Here is a 17,183-nt window from a genome sequence, read left to right as displayed (position 1 = left end):
ACACTGAGAATGTGCGAACAGCACATGAAAGTTACTGATAGAAAATACTGCAGGTCTGACTTATAACCTCTAAAACTATAATCTCCCATTTTTATTCTCCAGCTTATCAAGATATTAGACGTTTCCTGTCGTTTAGTGAAGCTAAGCTAGCCTGCCGTGATTGCTGTTCTGAATGCTAAGACACGTTTTATGATTGGCAAGACAGCAAACATGGGTATTTCCCAGGTTTGGATGCTTCCTTCCAAGTGTCGGAGCCGGTTCAGTCCCAGGATTCAGCTCCAGTAAACTAACAACAGAGTGGAAGCCCTGTGAGTAAACACAATGATGCGTGGATGTTTGTACATTTACACCACGAATAAAACATTGTTAAATGATAACAGCATAAATATTGGAAGAGTCAGACACACACTCATGTACACATCTCCCTTTGAAGTGTGTGTGTGTGTGTTGGCGTGGTCTGTCTGTGTGCCCCCCCCCCCCCCACCAAAATGAATAGAGCTGTGCCTTGTGCAGTCGACAGCTGTCTCCTTTGAACGTCCAAAGACAAAAAGCCTTAAATCCAGCGACCTCCCTCTTTCATGTGTTCATCTGATACCACTCTTCCTCACCTCACTGTCATTCCATTCATCTGTGAGGCCCGAGGCTGTGGGCTGTTACCACACTCCATTCAGCCCGGAGGTTTCAGAGAGAGAAGGGAACGAACCTGCAGCTCGGTCGGATGCAGGACTGTTTTTCACCTTGTTTTCCATTTCAAGGCAGCGGTGGTGACGGCTGCCTGCATAAAACTTTAAAATGGCATTCCATTGCAACAAAAATGCTGAATAGGAAGAAAAAAAAAGCAACACATTTTTCTTTGTTCTTTATTGTCAGATCTTGCTAAAATGTGATAAATTAGATTCAAATGAATAATGGACAACATAGCTTCATGAAAATGTTAGAATAGAGATTTGATGTTTTAAAGTTTCTTTCGGTGTTTTCTTCAAAACTCTTTTTCGTATTTGCTGCAAAAGTGCTGAGAAACACTATTGTTGCAGATTTAATAATGTTGGTTAATTTGAAATGATCATATATCATCTGACCTTTGTGAAATTCACCGAAACGTAGAGATGGACAAACGACTAGTGTGATGAAGCACTCGGCAGTCCTGGGAGAAGATCGCTGGATGTTGAACACATTTCAGTGATTTTTCACTATTATTCTGTGAATTTTTAACAATTCATTTGTCAACTGAAGGTCCAGGTTTCTCAAAGTCACCTTGAATTGTACAGAAAAAAAATAATAAAAAAGGAACCTAAGAAAATCGGTATGAAAACATTTGGACGTGAACCATTAAAGAGAAGTTTAAAAATCCAAAACTGAGCCAGAGATATTATGTCATCGACTTTTTAACTCACAGTCACAAGTGGGTTTATGACCTCTAAATGAATATCTTCATTTAATCAACTGATGAAGGAAATCTGAGGCGTCTTCTAAGTGCTTCACTAAGCAGACGAGTTCATCTGCAGTGGATCAAAACGGTATTAAAACTTCAAAGGGAAGTTTCTTTTGGATTTGGATAAAAAAAAAAAAAAGTTGCACCTAAACAGGCCCGTAGCCTCCTGAACACCCCGTGCCCTCTTTGGGTGAAGCGCTCCTCCTGGGAGCTAAAAATAGTCCGATATATTTGGGAGAAGACAGTGGGATCTTGGGTGGACGTCTTGAGATAACCGAGGCGGTCTGCCCAGCCGCCTCCAGCCACTGAGCGTAATTAGGAGAAATCTTCGGGGCAGAATCTCTCTCCGGCTCCCTCTTTCACTCCCTCTTTCTCTCCCTCTCTCTGTTCATGTGTGTGTATGTGTGTGTTTGTGTGTGTGTGTGTGTGTGGCCCGTGCACGAGGAGGCTGAGGCCCAATACTGTACCAGGCAAAGGTTTCCACCGAGCGGTTCTTGCATAACTCGGTGAGTGATAACACCGGTGCATTCCTCTCAACACACATCACAGCTGCCCAGCATCTTTTCCCTGCTCTTCCCCGAGTCCACATCTAAACACAGTCGGCCCGAGAGCCCCGAATGAGCGGCGCGCTGGATTTCCACAGGAGATAGGCGCTGAGGCAGCAGGTTCCATAAGGAGACGGAGAGACTGTGCCAGATCTTCCGGGCCAGAGGTCACGGTCGTCATGAGGTAGGTCAGCTGGGGTTAGCGCTGCAGATGTTGCCACATGTTCTGTCTGAGTGTCATTAGCTGGAAATAGGATGGGAGAAAAGACAAGAGGGAGGTTTGCCTCATGGGAGATTCATAGACTGGTGCTTCTGTTGGTAAAGAGCGCTCATATTTAATCCTTAAAAAATTCACTTTGAGGTGGAGGTGAATCGGAGATGTGTAAGTTACAGTTGTCTTTGCATGTCTTTATGTCCACATTTCAGAACGTTGATTTAGAGGCTCTATAAAAGGCGCTGCAGCGGCCGTAAACACAGCAGCATCACGCTGAATCGGTGTATTCACTCTGCTTTACAAAATCCAGCATTTACCTGCAGCTCAACACTTCCTCAGGCGTCGCGGCGGCGAACGGCCGGTCTCCATGGCGCCGGCTCTCCCATAGGCTCCCGGCGGAGAGCGCTCCGTCTACCTGCCCCTCTCCGATTGGCTGACGTGAATTTCCAAGCTTAGCGTCTGGAAACTGCAATGTTGACAGAGCGGCGCCCAAATCAAAAAGGGTGTGTGAGGAGGGCTGTAAAACGCTGGCTGAGCGCTGGAGCCATTGTGCTGGATGTGTGTTAATGTGTAGCGGGGCGGTTTTGTGAGATAATGTTTAGGCCTGTGGACTTTGATACTCATTTCCTCCTGATTCATACAACAGAATGAAATGTGCAGATCATTTACTTACTCAGAGAGGTGCTTGAATTGACACTGGGTCAAAGCTTATGTGGGTTTTTTTCCATTTCAGTTCACTGAGGTCAACCGTGCCACTTTTCCCTCGAACAAACTTGAATCATTTTCCAGTTAATCCTGACTGTACGTCACGTTGCTCGTTGAAAGTTCAGCTGGGTAGTTTTCCCCTCTTCTTGTTCCACTCTGTAAAACGTGAGATTTCAGTACGCAGATGCACAGCGCTGTGAAAATTAAGCTTCCTCTAACCGTGTCTGCTCAACAGTCCCTTTCATCCGAGTGCCGCACATATGAGGAACAAAGGCTGCAGATGTAACCAAAGTCATTTAGTTTACCGGCATAGATAAGATGTACAGCACGCTCACACACCTACACCTCTAAAGAAAAAACCTTGGTAACTATCATTTCAGTAATAACCTACTTCTAAACTTCTGGTGTCTCTCATATGGGGTTTTTTTTTTGTTAGTTTTTTTTGGACGGGATGGTTCAGTGTCTATCTACGCCCCCCCCCGCCTCCTCACTGCTGAGGTCAGATGTATGTTTTGGCCCCGGCTGCCAAGATTACAAAGATCGGTCTTTTTCTATGAGCCATAAATCTCACTTAATTGCGTCCCGATTCAACGTTTCTCAACAGTACCTTACACCACGAGACGGTGATGAGAAAAACGAGGCTTGTGAGGGTTTTATGTGTGTAGGTGTGCAGATATGTTACAGTCTAACAGAGTTACATGTTCAGTCCTTATTTCTTAACCTCTCCATCTAGATTAGGGTTGTGGAACGTTACGTACAGAGAAATGCAGTGTAACCTGTTGTTGAGCAATAAATGTGGACGTACAGAAGAAAGTGAGAAAAGCGAACGATATATTGTTGATGGTGAGACCTGCAGTGTATTTCATGGCCTCAGCAGCTCTTTAATTTAGATCTCATGATCTTTATTTTGTGCTTCCAATCTGTGAATTGACTTTGTGCTCTAAACTCTATTTTTTTCTTTCCACCACCTTGAAAGCATTTTACATATTCTAGCATCACTACATCTCACCTTGATCTGATGGATGGTTGTTGTCTTGAATTTGGGAAAAAAAAGAAACACCACTGTTAGGACTCAAATCTGAGACTGCCCCAATAGGAGAAACTGAAGTAATAAATAAGTTACAGGTAGAATATTTTGTTCTGTAACTTTTTGTAACTTTATTTGCACCCAGGAAAGCTCATGTTCACTGGAATGAGGAAATATTTCCAGATTTTGTGGATGATTCCTGCTCACCCTGTTGATGGAAAATAGCTGTTAAATACAGATTGATAATTAGTTGGAAGTATTCACTTGATTTCTTTCCTGTTTTCGCACTGCTTGATGTGAGAGGACCTCATCTGCGTTTTATTAAGACCAAGTTGGAGAGAAAAATAAGGGTGAAAGGTTACTGAGATATGCTGACCGTTTTTATTAAAATGATGCGGTGTTATTCACTGAGAAATATAGAATTAAATACTTGCGTCTTTACCAAGCTTATACCTTAGTCGTATCACTGTCTGTTTCTTTGTGTGATTTGTTTTTGCCTGACAAAAGCATCGCACATGTGAGAGGAAGTGAGGGGAAGGCGCTGGGTGGAGGAGGCTGCGTTTCTTGGTAACTGCTCCCAGAGGGTGGGTTCCTGATGGCGTCTTCTTCTCAACCCGGCCCCCGCTGGGAGCCTCCACATCACAAACACGTCTTGCATCATTAGCACGACCTGCTGTTACCCTGCGGTCGGACCGCATGATACGCTCGGAGGCAGCGATCGGCCCAGCACCCGGGAAGTGGACTGTTCATGTCAACGGTTCAGATCAGTCAGAAAGAGCCACCTGTAGCTCAAAGGGCATAAAGAAGAATGCTAATAACAGTAACATTAATCAATAAATCACATATAAAGACATATTTTAGTTATTTATAATGGAAAGCATTTGGAATTGCTTGATGTTTTAGATTACCTGAACATAAACATTCATCTAAAAGCAGTAAAATTATGCTGAAGAAAACATTCACAGCTTTAACTATTCCACAAATCCTACATATATTTAGCCTGAGGGAAAACGCTTACTATCCTCAAACAAAATAAATATATAACAGTAACAATACTCGCCATTCGACATATCTCGTATGTGATTATTGATGCAGGAGAGTGTAAACAGTGTTAGTTTTTATAATGAGGTGTTTGATTTAGAATTTGAATTTCAAAGTTCGTGTGGCGTTCCAGTGGTTTTGCATCGTGGGCTGACAGCAGAGCTGCTCTGGGTCTGAACAGGACACGATCACGAATGGATGAGTGGATGGAAATAAAGTCCTCCACTAAAGCCGTCACACACAGGAGATGGAGTAAAGGGAGATACAGCAGATCCCAGCTGACTGTGTGTGAAGGCAGATCCACTCCTGACAGGTCTATCAAGGGACAGTCACACACACTCATTCACACATGGGCAAATTAGAGCCACCGTTTAACCTGAGATGTATGTTTTTTTGTTTTATCATTGGAGAAAAGTAAAATAAGTTGATCTACATGCATGCACAAGAAGAATATGCAAACTCCACACAGAAACAGGACACTCTGTGTGGGACTAGAGTGTGAAGAACATCAGTATGCAGCTTTGCAAAATGCTTTTTGTATTCGATTGAAATATCTCAATATTCTGTTTTTGCTGATGATTTCATTATTATTTGATCGTTGAGGTTTAGATTTGTACCTTTTGTGTGTCTGCAAAAGCTCGACTTGGGCTTTAGAGGTGATTTTAGGATATTAAGTGATCAAGTAATCAGGATCTGGGAGAATTTTGATCCTCTTATGAACCTGTGTGCTGAAAAAAAATCATTGAATAATTTTCTTTTCATCCTCAGTTGTCAATAATGGTGACTGAACTTTTCCTGTGTGAAATTCTGAGACAGGCCAAATCAGTTTCCTCTTCTTGAACCTCACTTTTCTCTCATGGCTTTTAATATTCCTCACCTCTTCCCATCATAATTCTAAAATGCAGATATTGTTTCTTATATTATCTTTAGGACTCATTTCAGCTTCAGAGGTTGAACTTTAATGAACTCCGCCTGTTTGTCTCCATGAGGCTTCGGCTGTTTCCAGACTGGAAGTACAGTTGTGTCAATATGGAGACGCTTTTTTTTCAGAATGTTGATTTACTTAGTGCAGAGAGTCTTCCGTCAGTTGTATGGCTGGAGGCCAACAATAGTTTATCATTATTCCAAAGTCTTTCTCATCATAAGCAATCATTAAATCTCTTAACCCAACAGTTTTCTCATTTGTCTTTAGATTCTATCTACGGGTCACAGTTTTTTTTTTTTTTTTCTGACGGAGTGCAAATTTAAATAACATTTCGCAAGAATGACATTGAGTTCCTGATTTAACTCCAGGGAACGTTGACTTCCTGGTGACATCCTGCTGAACGGCTGCAGTTGTTAGAAAACACTTTATTTACTCACTCGGTCCCATTTAAAGTCAGCAGTTAGTCATTTGTATGTAAATCTTTTTTTCTTTTTACTATGGAAATTTTATAGACTGAGTCAATACAGCGTTTGAGCTTGTTCAAAAGCTGTAAAGTCGGAGCTGTGGACTGTTGAGGAGATGGGTAACCTGCTGTGTCTCCTCTGAGCGTGCCTCGACGTCTCGAAGGGCTCGCCTAACAGCCGCTCAGTTTTCCTTAGTGCCATCTATATTTTTTTTCTGTCTTGATGGAGATTTTACGTACATTCACTGAACTCTCCCTATAATAATAAAAAAAAAAAAAGGTTGCTTTCATGCTAATACCTCTGTAAATACATCACACAGTGAGCTAATTACAGCAGCCAAACAGACAGTCTTTTGGAAGAAACGGGCAGGTGTGTTTGGTGATGCTACGCTATCATGGCACATCATAATGCCCCCAAGCCAAACACACACACACACACACACACACCCTTTAAAAGCTTGACAATGCCGAATCGGGCCGTGAGGAAGGCGAGGCCGACGCGCCATTTAAAGGAGGGCACAAAGAGCGGCGACCTTGAGGTCAGCATTTACACTCATTTCCTAAACAAACCTCAACGTCTCGCCTGTGAATGAGTGAAACTCGAACCGTCCTGCAGCTCCGCAGGTGTGTTTGACAGGCAACAAGGGTCCCGCTCCGGTGTGCGTGCGTGCATGCGTGTTTGTGCATGACTTGGCCGTTTGTGTGAGAGTGTGTGTGTGTGTGTGTGTGTGTGTGTGCGCACACAGGTTTGGAAAACGAGAGGAGACACTGAACTTAACTGACAAGTACTTTCAGACACTTTGGGTCTCAGTTCAACCTGCTGGCGCAGTGAAAATGACCTTGACCTTTAACTTTATGGCTCCAGTTAAAATCATCAACTATTGTAGAACGTTTTTCTACTGGAAGTTGTTCACCCTGCGGCCTCGAGACAAATTATTCTACTGTGCAATAATCTGAAACAATAAACCAACAATGAACTGCTTTAAGTTGTTATAAATATGCTATATATAGAATCACACACACGGCCAGTCTGTGAATCAGCAGTTTGTTCTTTTTGGGTTATTGCTATAGGAGCGAAGACATTTTTTGTTTAAAATTGTTCAAAATATGTTGGTTTAAATTGCACAATCTTTGTATTTTCTTGCAAATCACACCCAATTCCTAAAAATCACCAAAATTCAAAGACATTGAGAATAACAGCTATTTCAAACACTCGTGCCCTTCTGCGATATGAGGATGGTTAAAGTGTTCTGTTTGCCTTTGCCAGATTAATCACAACAACAGTTGGCTGTAAACCAGCAGATGAGCCAAACAGGTGTGTTGTGGAATAAAGATCTGGTAATAATTGACCCGGCTCGCTCCGCTTCCCAATAGCAACGCGCCCCATCGGAGATTATGGGATGCGACCGCGCCATCCGCGCTAACCATCCCGCCCTCAGTCCTCCGGGGCCAATTACGCTCTGCTGGTGGCAGGCGGCAAGTCGGAGCACGGCCGCGGCTGCCAGACCGCTTGTGTGCAACGCTGCTCCCTCGATGATTCTCCGTCGCTGTGAAAAGAAGACCGGGCTTATTCCTCCTCGCACAGCCAGACACAGAGACGGGCTCTTTGTGAAATTTAGAGTGCATAAAAAGTCAAGCTCCTTGAAAAATTCAGAATATTTCAGTTGAGTGTTTGATGGCTCTGCCTCCCAGGTTGACAGGGAGCTAATTGGTGAGAGACTCGCCAGAAATCAGCAGCTGAGTGCTGATCGACTTAATGAGGGGCCTTTAAACATCACACCTGGGTTAAGTCCTCCAATTTCCTCAAAGACAATGTAAATCTCTGTAATTATCCCACAGTCACCTGAGCAGAGGGGCAGCACACGGAGACAGGTGGATAAAACAACAGAAACCACGGAGCAGACAGATGCTGCATATTGAGCGATGAGGCCTCCGACCTGGGAAACCGATGAGAACAAACAGCTTCACATCGTCTGTGACTTTTGAGGCACCGTGGAAAAAAAAAAACTGTGTGATTTATTATTCATACCTGATGAATATCTTATAAGACACAGTGTAGTGTAGTGTTCAAGATCAGTGTCATGGCCTGCCGGGTTTACAGAACAAGGTGTCCGTTTACTACAAGACAAACATCTCGTGAAGCTTTATTACTGTGTGCTTTGTTTTTTCATTACATCATAGCTTCACGCCTTGATCCGGCAGAGTTTCATGTGCAAATCTGGGTTCAGGCCTGCTTCGGTTGTCACTATTATACGTGCAAACAATGCAGCAGTGCGTCATCTGACAAATATTTCACAAAGCACTCGCATCAACAAGCATGAAGAAGTTAGAAGTCTTTGCTGTGCAGCACACAACAAATACTGATGTTTGGATTATGCATTATTATATATAATAGCAGTAGTAGTAGTAGCTGTAGTGACACGCGTGTGCTTTGGGAGATTTTAAATAAATTCAATTGAGAGTGAAGGGAAAGTGTGTTGGTTTTTGGGATATTCAGGCTCTTTAGTAACCTAACAATTCAGAATTCAGACTGCCGTGTTTTAACTGCAGAAAAGATTAGATTTTACAGAAATAGTAATAAAAAAAAAAACTTGACAAAGCAGTTTTCACCACAGCACGTCCGGTATGAGTTGGAGAAATTTGGAAAATTTGCAGTAAAATTGATTTAACTCCTTTTTTTGTTCCAATAAGCGGTTTGGCAGATCTTTGAAGGTTTGAGTAATGGAACCTTTAAAGTTTCACACAGTCAGATGAAAACAACTCAAACACTCGAGTAGATGCTGCTTAATTTTTTTCAGGTAAAGAGGTTTGAGTCCATTGAGAAGCTGAAGCTGAGCTGCTTCCAGTGCTTTCTATTGTTCTCTCTGTAGCAGTTAAATCTACTTCCAGTTAAGTTGGTATTGCTGGTGTTTTAGAAGAGGTGAACAATGAGCTCCTTCAGCTCCTACGTCACTGGGCTGACGGAGGGAATCCCTGAAATTTTCCAAATGTTACAAAATATTCGCAGGACTTCACAAGTGAGGCACTTGATACTCTTTCTCATGAAATTTGTCATTTTGTGAAAACTCGGAACTGTGAGTTAAAATGAGCTGTTGGCTTTAGTGTTTCAGTCTGATGGTGATCCAGCCTCTTCTTTTATAATGTGTGACGTTCAGCTGCACAGGAACCAAATGTTTATTTGATCAACAATTCCCTTTTCTTTCGACCAATAAAATTTGCGCAATTGTTTTGAGAAAGTCCCAGGTGCTTCAAGCTTTAACAAGCAACAAACATGAAAACTGACCAAATATTGCTGGGAGTATGTGTCACGTTTTTTTACAGCAAGATAGTGAGCTACACAAAGTACAGTTTCTATACAATTCCAAGTGAGATTTTTCAGTAAATAGTGTATTTTCTTAAGATTCTTCTGTTTTCAAGGAATCGCAAGGTATATGGATCTCAGTGAGATTAAGGTCTTGGTTTTCAAGTGTTCTGTTAGATTCTGTTAAGTATTGATAGAGATTACTTGAACAAGGTTTGCACATTTCACACACCAGGATGGACGTGGTTGCATGTAGGGCAGAGGTTTGGGGGTTTTCAGTGGAACAGTTATGGAGGAACCGGAACAGCAAAGAGGATGCATCTGATGTGCTTCATACTGGGGAGTCACTGCAGTGGAGGAATGGTAGTTGAGAGAAGAAGTCACATTAATGACATGAAGGCAGAGTGTGGAGACAACCTGTTGGGACTAGTTGGAGATGTTCACACGTCAACAATTTCAAATGAAAACACAAAACTTGTATTGTGTTCTGGGTGTCTGTCAACACAACAGCTGTGTTGAGATAATGAAAATGCAACCTTTTTGAAGTGACTCCCAAGGCGGAACTTTTTAAAAAAAAAACTGCATTGTTTTCAGTGTTTGTGCTGTTGCTGCGTAGACAGACATCATTTTCTGAATGCTGTTATGTAAACTAAAATGCAGAATTGATGAGTTTTCTCTTGAAACGTTTTCATTTAAACAGGGCCTAAGTTTAATCAACAAGCTATGTAGTTGTACCATGAGGAAAATGAGCAGTAGGCACAAAGCAACTACAACTTCAGTTATATCAACATCAGAACTTGAAGCTGTGCATGTTGTTCAGCCAACGTCTTTTCAGGGCTCTCAGTTTTTTTTGTTTTTTGGTTTCTTTTTTGTGGAGTTTTGTTCAGTTGTCTGCTCGATGTTGCATTTTGCCCTGATCACGCTTCAAAAAGCACCAAACTCCAAATTGCTTCCAATGGTATGAGGGTCTGTAAATGATTAGGAGAGTGAATGGGTGGATGTGACGGACCGGTGAGACTACTGAAGCGGTAATGTGGCCTGTAACGGTTAACGTCAGTTTACCATTTAGCTGAGTTAATTGAAGAAAACCAGCTGAGATCAGTCAATTCCTTGTTTACACCAACTAATATTAGGAAGATACTGATCTGAAGACTGAAAAGTTGCTCAAAAGGACAACTAAAGTGACTTTTTGGTTCCTTGTGGTCAGATATTGTCTCTAATTGCAGACCATGTTACATATCTGCACATCAATGGTGTAACCTTTGAAACTGGGTAATAATATGATATAAACACTGAGCTGTGCCTTTGAATCATTACACTTGGGATCACACAGAGCTTAAGTATGATTTATAATTCATTTATAATTGATGCACATGTTTTGGGATCAACAGCCTTTTTTATTTTTTAAACTGATAAGCATGCCTTCAAAGGTCAGGGTTTGAGTGTTTTGAGGTTTTCAATTTGTTGAGCACCATAAAAGCAGTATTATTGGCCACGTTGGTGATCGAAGGGAGGATACTGGGTCACCTTGGATACCAGAGGACTTCATTGACATGTCCTGCAGCGGCACATAAAATAAAACAAACATGAGTGGTTGTTTTTCTTTTCTTGTGGCAGGGATCCAGACTTTGTCCTCAGGTCTGCTATCAGACTTCTGTTGGCAAACATGCTTAAATATCATCCAGTCCCATCTGTCCACTATTTGATATGGCACGGCTAAAGATGTTCGCAGCTTTGCAGCGTGCAAGATTTTACTTGTCTTTTGAGCTACGTGGCTCTGCTGCTGCTTCCGCTGTGCAGACTCCAGAATCCAGGACTGTCAGGCTATCAGATGTCAGTAAAAACATGAAACCAAGAGTGAAAGCTGTGTCAAGGAAGCTATGGAAGAAATAACCTTAAATCACAGGTCAAACAAGAAAACAAGATTAGAGCATTTGTGAGCGCGAACTTATCAGTTATCAGTTGTCGGTCAAATGTCTTTTATCTTCAAGAAGATGCAAGTTTATGGAAACATCAAGTACAAGAGCAGTTCAGCTGGAGCAACTGCATTAAACTTAACGGAAGAAGAACTCCTAAATAATCCAGAAAATACTTTTACACCATCAACGCCTTATGAAAAATATAACATTAGCTTAACAAAGAATGGTCTTCATTTTCTCGGCCTCACGTATCATGAAGGTCTTGTCAGTTTTTTCTTTGCAGGTTTTGGAGTTTGAGAATTTGTGTGCAAGCAGATGTTATTTGCCTCTGTGTGTTTGTGGTGCGTCTGGAGTTGTTGGATCAGCACTGCTGACGGATGCCCTTAAACATCCTGTCTTGCGTGACTGGCTGGCCAGATAGCCATCAGTACCCAAATAAGTGCAGGTCAGGCCCCCGGTGCTGGAGTCCAAACCTCATTTGGTATTCAAATGAAAGACCCAAACAAAGCAAACCTTTCACAGTAGAAACATTTACTAACTGCTTCCTTTGAAGAGGCTGAGCTTCACTCAAGGTTGATGGTGTGAAAAGACAAAGGAGCCATTAGATAACTTTTATTGCTTAAGGCTACACTTTTCTACTATTAACTGGTCTGATCCCACAAGAAAACTATCTTCAATTTCGCAGTTTTCAATGCGTTTTGTTGCATCAGGAGGTTTTCGCTCCTTGATGTTGAGTGTTTCACTCTGTTAAAGTTGTTTTCTGTCAGGCACACTTTGAATATGTTGACTTAAGAAAAGGTCCCCTGGCTCTTTTTTTAATTTTATGACTTTGTACTACACGGCTCTTCACTTTTTGAAAGGATTTGTGTTAAATACAGCCTAAATGAGGAAATTATCCGCTTCACAGTTTGAATACAGACGTAACACGGAGACTTATTATCTCAACTTTCTTCAAATTCAAATGTAAAACTAATTGACTGGTAGATAATGAATGATTTTATTGAGTTTAAAGTGAGTACTTCACAGATGTCTGTCTGTTTTATGGCTTACAGACTCAAACAGTCGCCCTCCTCCATCTTTGCCAGCGTAGTTCTGCTGCAACCTGCACCACGCCTCTGCTGAAACAGGATACAGCTCTGGCATTGTGCTCATTGTTGAGAGACTAATCCCGACAATTACACCTCAAGACAGAAAGTGGCGGCCTTGCCCAACATTCAGCCAAGCTGCAGTCGGGTTCTGGATTAGACTCCCCCGTTTGGTTTCAGGGGGGCCGGGAGCCCCTCCGGGCCCCTCGCCGCTGCTCCCTCCAGCTCAGTTTGACCCCAAACTGCCGGTGTGTCTTTCTCTGGTTTTACTCACCTGCACTTTGTTCACCTGTCGCTCTCGCTGTAACTCAGCCGGGTTATTGTTAGTGGGGGGGGGGGGGAAAGGTGTGCGTTCACAAAGAGAAGTAGAGGGAAGTCATGAGAGCAAAGGGCAGGTATTTCAGGTTGTAGCTCGTGCAAAAGTTTATGCAATACGTTACATATGCATGATTGTGAAAAACTGGCCTTCGCAGTGTGCCGGACTTTCTGGTGTGTCGTCTCTGGTCAGACTGGATGGGTGTGTTTGGCCGTTGAGAACGATGGCGGTGGTTTAGCTGTTGTTCGTGTTGTAATAGGAACATCGGAGGTCGTTCCCACAGAAGCTTGAGCTGACATCATAAAAAAACACAACAAGGTACCTGGGGGCCAATGTGGGGAGGGTGGAGGCTAGCAAACCGGTGGGGTGGGAGACGAGGACGGCGGCGGGGGGGGGGGGGGTTCGTCTCGACCGTTATTGGCTACAGTCGGAGCGAGGGACACACCTGCAAGCGCCAGAGGCTAAGAAGATTGGCTGCGACCTGAAAATTACACCTGTGGGGAAAAGAGGAGGAGGGGAGGTCAGGCTACATGTAAACCAAGCCCTTTACAAATTCAGCCTCTGTCTTCTTCGGGAGCTTAACTACCTAACACCGCCAACAAGAGCTCACGGAAAAAAAAAACAAGTTCTGCTCCGGCAGCAGGAAGATCAGTGACGCGCTTTGAACTGGTTGGTTTTGTTCCGGGGTTTGGCTCTTCCTCCGACTCTTCGCCTGCATCTACCTGCAAAGGACGGCATTCTTTTTTTTTTTTTTTTCTTCCTAATCGCCGCTCCAGAGGTCGACTGTCCTTCAGCAGCGGCAGGAAAGAGGAAGACCAGCCAACGGGGCGTCAAGAGCCCTCATACAATGATGCCTCTTGTCTTGGGTTTCTGGCTCGGCGACCGCACCTGGGGGAAAAAGACCGGGTAAATTCACAAACGTGAGCCCTTCTTTGTCTTCGTTCTCCATCTTTAAGACTCGAGCTGCTGTCGCGACCTGTTGCCGCGCGGTTAAAACTTTGAGGATGTTTGGTATGATCGGCTAGGAGCAGGAAACGTGCAAACAAATTAGGTCATGATACCGAGCCCGTCGGCGATTGTGTGCTGATATAGGAGGGTCCCAGGCAGTTTCGATGGGAAGCGAAAAAATAACCTGTATCAAATTCCGGCTCCATTTAACCAGAAAGAAAGAAGAAGAAACAATAGAGACCAACGCTCATTCCTAAACTGGACAGACCAGTCGGGGCAGGTAAAGGCAAACTGCCAGAGTTGTCAGAGGATATGAAGGCAGAGACGGAGTCTCTCTTTTAAAGCGGTAAAATGTGCTTTACGAAGACAGATCGACATCGTCACAGTATGCTACCGCTTTACAGACCGACAACCAGACAGCGTTACCCGGTTAGTTTACCACAGTTCTCTTAACGATATCTCTTAAAAAGTTTGTCTAACTTTTTTTTTTTTTTTTTTTTTTTTTTAACAAGATTTTAATCCATACGTCTTTTACATGCTGAATTCCACTTTTCTCTTCTGGCTTTTTCTAGATTTAACCGAACCGTCTGCTTGTTTCTCGTACTGTCATTATTAAGTGGATGTGAGCTGGGCGTAAAATGTCTGCTCATCCATTTTTTTCCCTGCCTCCTCGCTTTTTGGTTCAAGTTGACACAGAGAGCAGAGACGGACTTAACCGAGCGGACGGTTTCCACCCGGTGGGAGAAACACTTTTATCGGGCTTTCTGGACGACTTTGAGGTGGATTTCTGAGCAGCTGAGCGCAGTGAAAGTCTGGAGCAGAGAGGGGGGAAATGGAGGGAAAATGTCGACCAGCGCGTACAGTACAGCGGCGACTGCAGAGCGAGGTGGAGGGTTGTGATTGGTGGAAAGAGAAACATTTGTTCATTTCTTTCATACACCTGAATAGCTGCGAGTCACGAGTGCTGCTCGCTCAGCCAGTGTGCAGCGACCGGGCGGGAAGTACAGAATAAGATCTGCTCACAGGGAGGCTACGAGGAGAGGTGGACTTTTATTATTTTAAACAGAATAAGCGGTGCGGCTCTTCTCAGCTTGTAGGACAAGAGGCTGATGTAAAGCTGTGGTCTGAGTTTGAAAATAGGCTGAGTGACACCAGAGCCAGTAAAAAAAGTCAGTATTTTAAAAACATGTCTTAATTTTATCACTTTACATCTTAATGGTTCAAATTAAATCTACACTAATCCTCTTTTTGACAGAGTTCAGCATTTAATCGACTTTATAATTCAACTATAGAAATGAATCAAAGGGGAGGCCCATGTGTAGATTTAGCTTCTCTGACAGTTTACTCTGTCAGTTTATTTGTATTATTCACAACTTTGGTTTAATCCCCAAGACAGTCAAATGAGGGGAGGCGCCTCGAGGACATACACACACTAAAGGGAACTGAAATCTCCTTTGACAGATACATTTGTTTAATATATTAGTACCCCATTGGAAATATTCAAATGAAGGAAGAGAGGTGGCCCTGAACCCAGAAGTGGGAGGGGCTTACACACGTATAACTACTCTATCACTAAGTATTCATGTATGTTAAATAAATAAAAAAAAGAAAACTGACCCCAGCAGCTCATGGAATGATAAGCAGTATCGTGGCCTTAAATATCACAGTCACCTCGCGGCTCCTCGCCGGTCTTGAAGGTCCAATTAGGTGGCGTTGAGATAAGGTCTGGAGTTAAATAAGGTTTTGGGTTTCCCCCGCCATTGTTTTCACACAAAGACGGCAACTATTGATTAAGGGCCAGGCCAGTTTACCTATCGGGTTGTTCACTTCACAGCAGAGTCGCATTCCAGCAGAGAGGGCAGAGTTACCTGATCACGCCTCGCTTCCAACAGGCAGAAAGCGTGGGTAGCCTTAAGCGGCCGAGCCTCCCACTACACCCAGCGCTGCTCGCAACAATGGGACGAACCCGGCAGTGTGTAGCCACGCGGAGGCGTTCGGACGGGTTTAGGACAGTCTGCAAGGACACAGGGGTTGGTTAGGACAGTGACTTGGGACGTTTCGATCAGGTACTGTCGTTTTCACAGCTTGTTTCTGCCTGCTTGAGTTTTCTGGGGCTAATCTTTTTTTTCTCCTCTCCTCTTTCTCCCTCTGTCTTCCTCTTTTCTTCCTCAGAGGGCCTGCAGCACTGGTTTATAATGCTGATGATTAACTAAATAGAGTCTGGGAGAGCAGGTCTGCTTGGCTTTCTCATTTCATGGGGCCTGCCTGACCGGGAGGAAGACGGCGCGTTCTCAGGCAGCGGGCTGGAAATTCAAGATCTTTTTCCTCCTTTTTTTTTTTTTTTTTTTTTTTTTTTTTTCTTCTTTTCGGCCCCCTCCCTCCAAAACGTACTCACTTTACTTTGGTTTTGTTACATTCTTTCCTTGGGGTACCTTTCATGACGGTAAGGTTACAGGTGCATTCTCTACTTTTCTTCTCCACCTTCTTTTCCCCAAACTTTTCCCTCCCTTCCACTCTCTTTTCTCTCTCCCTCCCCCCTTTCTCCCCTTGTGCTCCACTTTTACGGCGCTTACAGGTTGACTGGGAACCTGTTCTTTCTTTCTGACCACAACCATTCCTCAAATTTAGCCACTTTTTAAAACAATTATTTAATACCAAAAAAAAAAAAAAAAAAAAAAGCTATGTCTGCTTGTTTGGTCTAAAGAAAAGTAAGAGCAGAACATATAAGTCTGAATTAGCTGCACTGGATGGACGGTGCGTAGTGTGTGGATTTTCACGCGATGTACCTGTGAATGATCCACGTTATTCAGTAAACGGGGGCCGTTTCAGTGACCTTCTGCATACACGGCGGCGGCTCAGGTCGGGCTGAGCAGCATTCCATCAGCCTTTCATCACTCAGCAAACACAAAGACAACGGCCGGCCGGGTCCGCCAACAGAAAACAGGGAAAAAAAAAAACAAAAACAAAACGGGGCTTTTCCTTTTATTCTCCTCCATTAAACATCCGCTGAAACGGAGTCGACGACACTGTGTCATTACAGCCGGAGCGGTGCGTGTCGACACTTAAAAACAGAGTTATCACATCTGATGAGAGGCAGAGACAGAGGTGGGGCTGCTGGTGGATCAGCGGCGTTGCTTTTTTTGACGACCTGCGCGATGGCGTTTGTGAAATTAGTTACCCCCCCCCCCCCGTGTATTGTGTAAAGAAAAAAGCAAGAAAAGTCGCAGCCCTCTCAGCTTTGCCGTGTTGTAGATTTCGACTA

At 43.4% G+C, this 17,183-nt stretch overlaps 1 protein-coding gene across 3 annotated transcripts in view; it reads left to right on the top strand.

Moving 5' to 3' along the window:
• Positions 1-1,822: 1,822 nt before the first annotated feature.
• ttll10 (tubulin tyrosine ligase-like family, member 10) overlaps positions 1,823-17,183 on the top strand; it is a 33,720-nt gene continuing 18,359 nt past the window's right edge. Inside the window, exons 1-2 of one of the 3 annotated variants that reach the window (XM_030117929.1) lie at positions 1,823-1,938; positions 2,076-2,161. The gene's annotated coding sequence lies outside the window, so the exon portion shown is untranslated. Of the gene's footprint in view, positions 1,939-2,075; positions 2,162-13,542; positions 13,894-17,183 lie in introns of those variants that run through there. The other 2 variants (XM_030117928.1, XM_030117927.1) reach the window with 2 other exon arrangements.

Source organism: Salarias fasciatus, chromosome 20 (assembly GCF_902148845.1).
Source record: "Salarias fasciatus chromosome 20, fSalaFa1.1, whole genome shotgun sequence".
Classification (NCBI taxonomy): domain Eukaryota; kingdom Metazoa; phylum Chordata; class Actinopteri; order Blenniiformes; family Blenniidae; genus Salarias; species Salarias fasciatus.
Note: the sequence above shows the minus strand (reverse complement) of the source record. Positions and strands in the feature narration are given on the sequence as shown.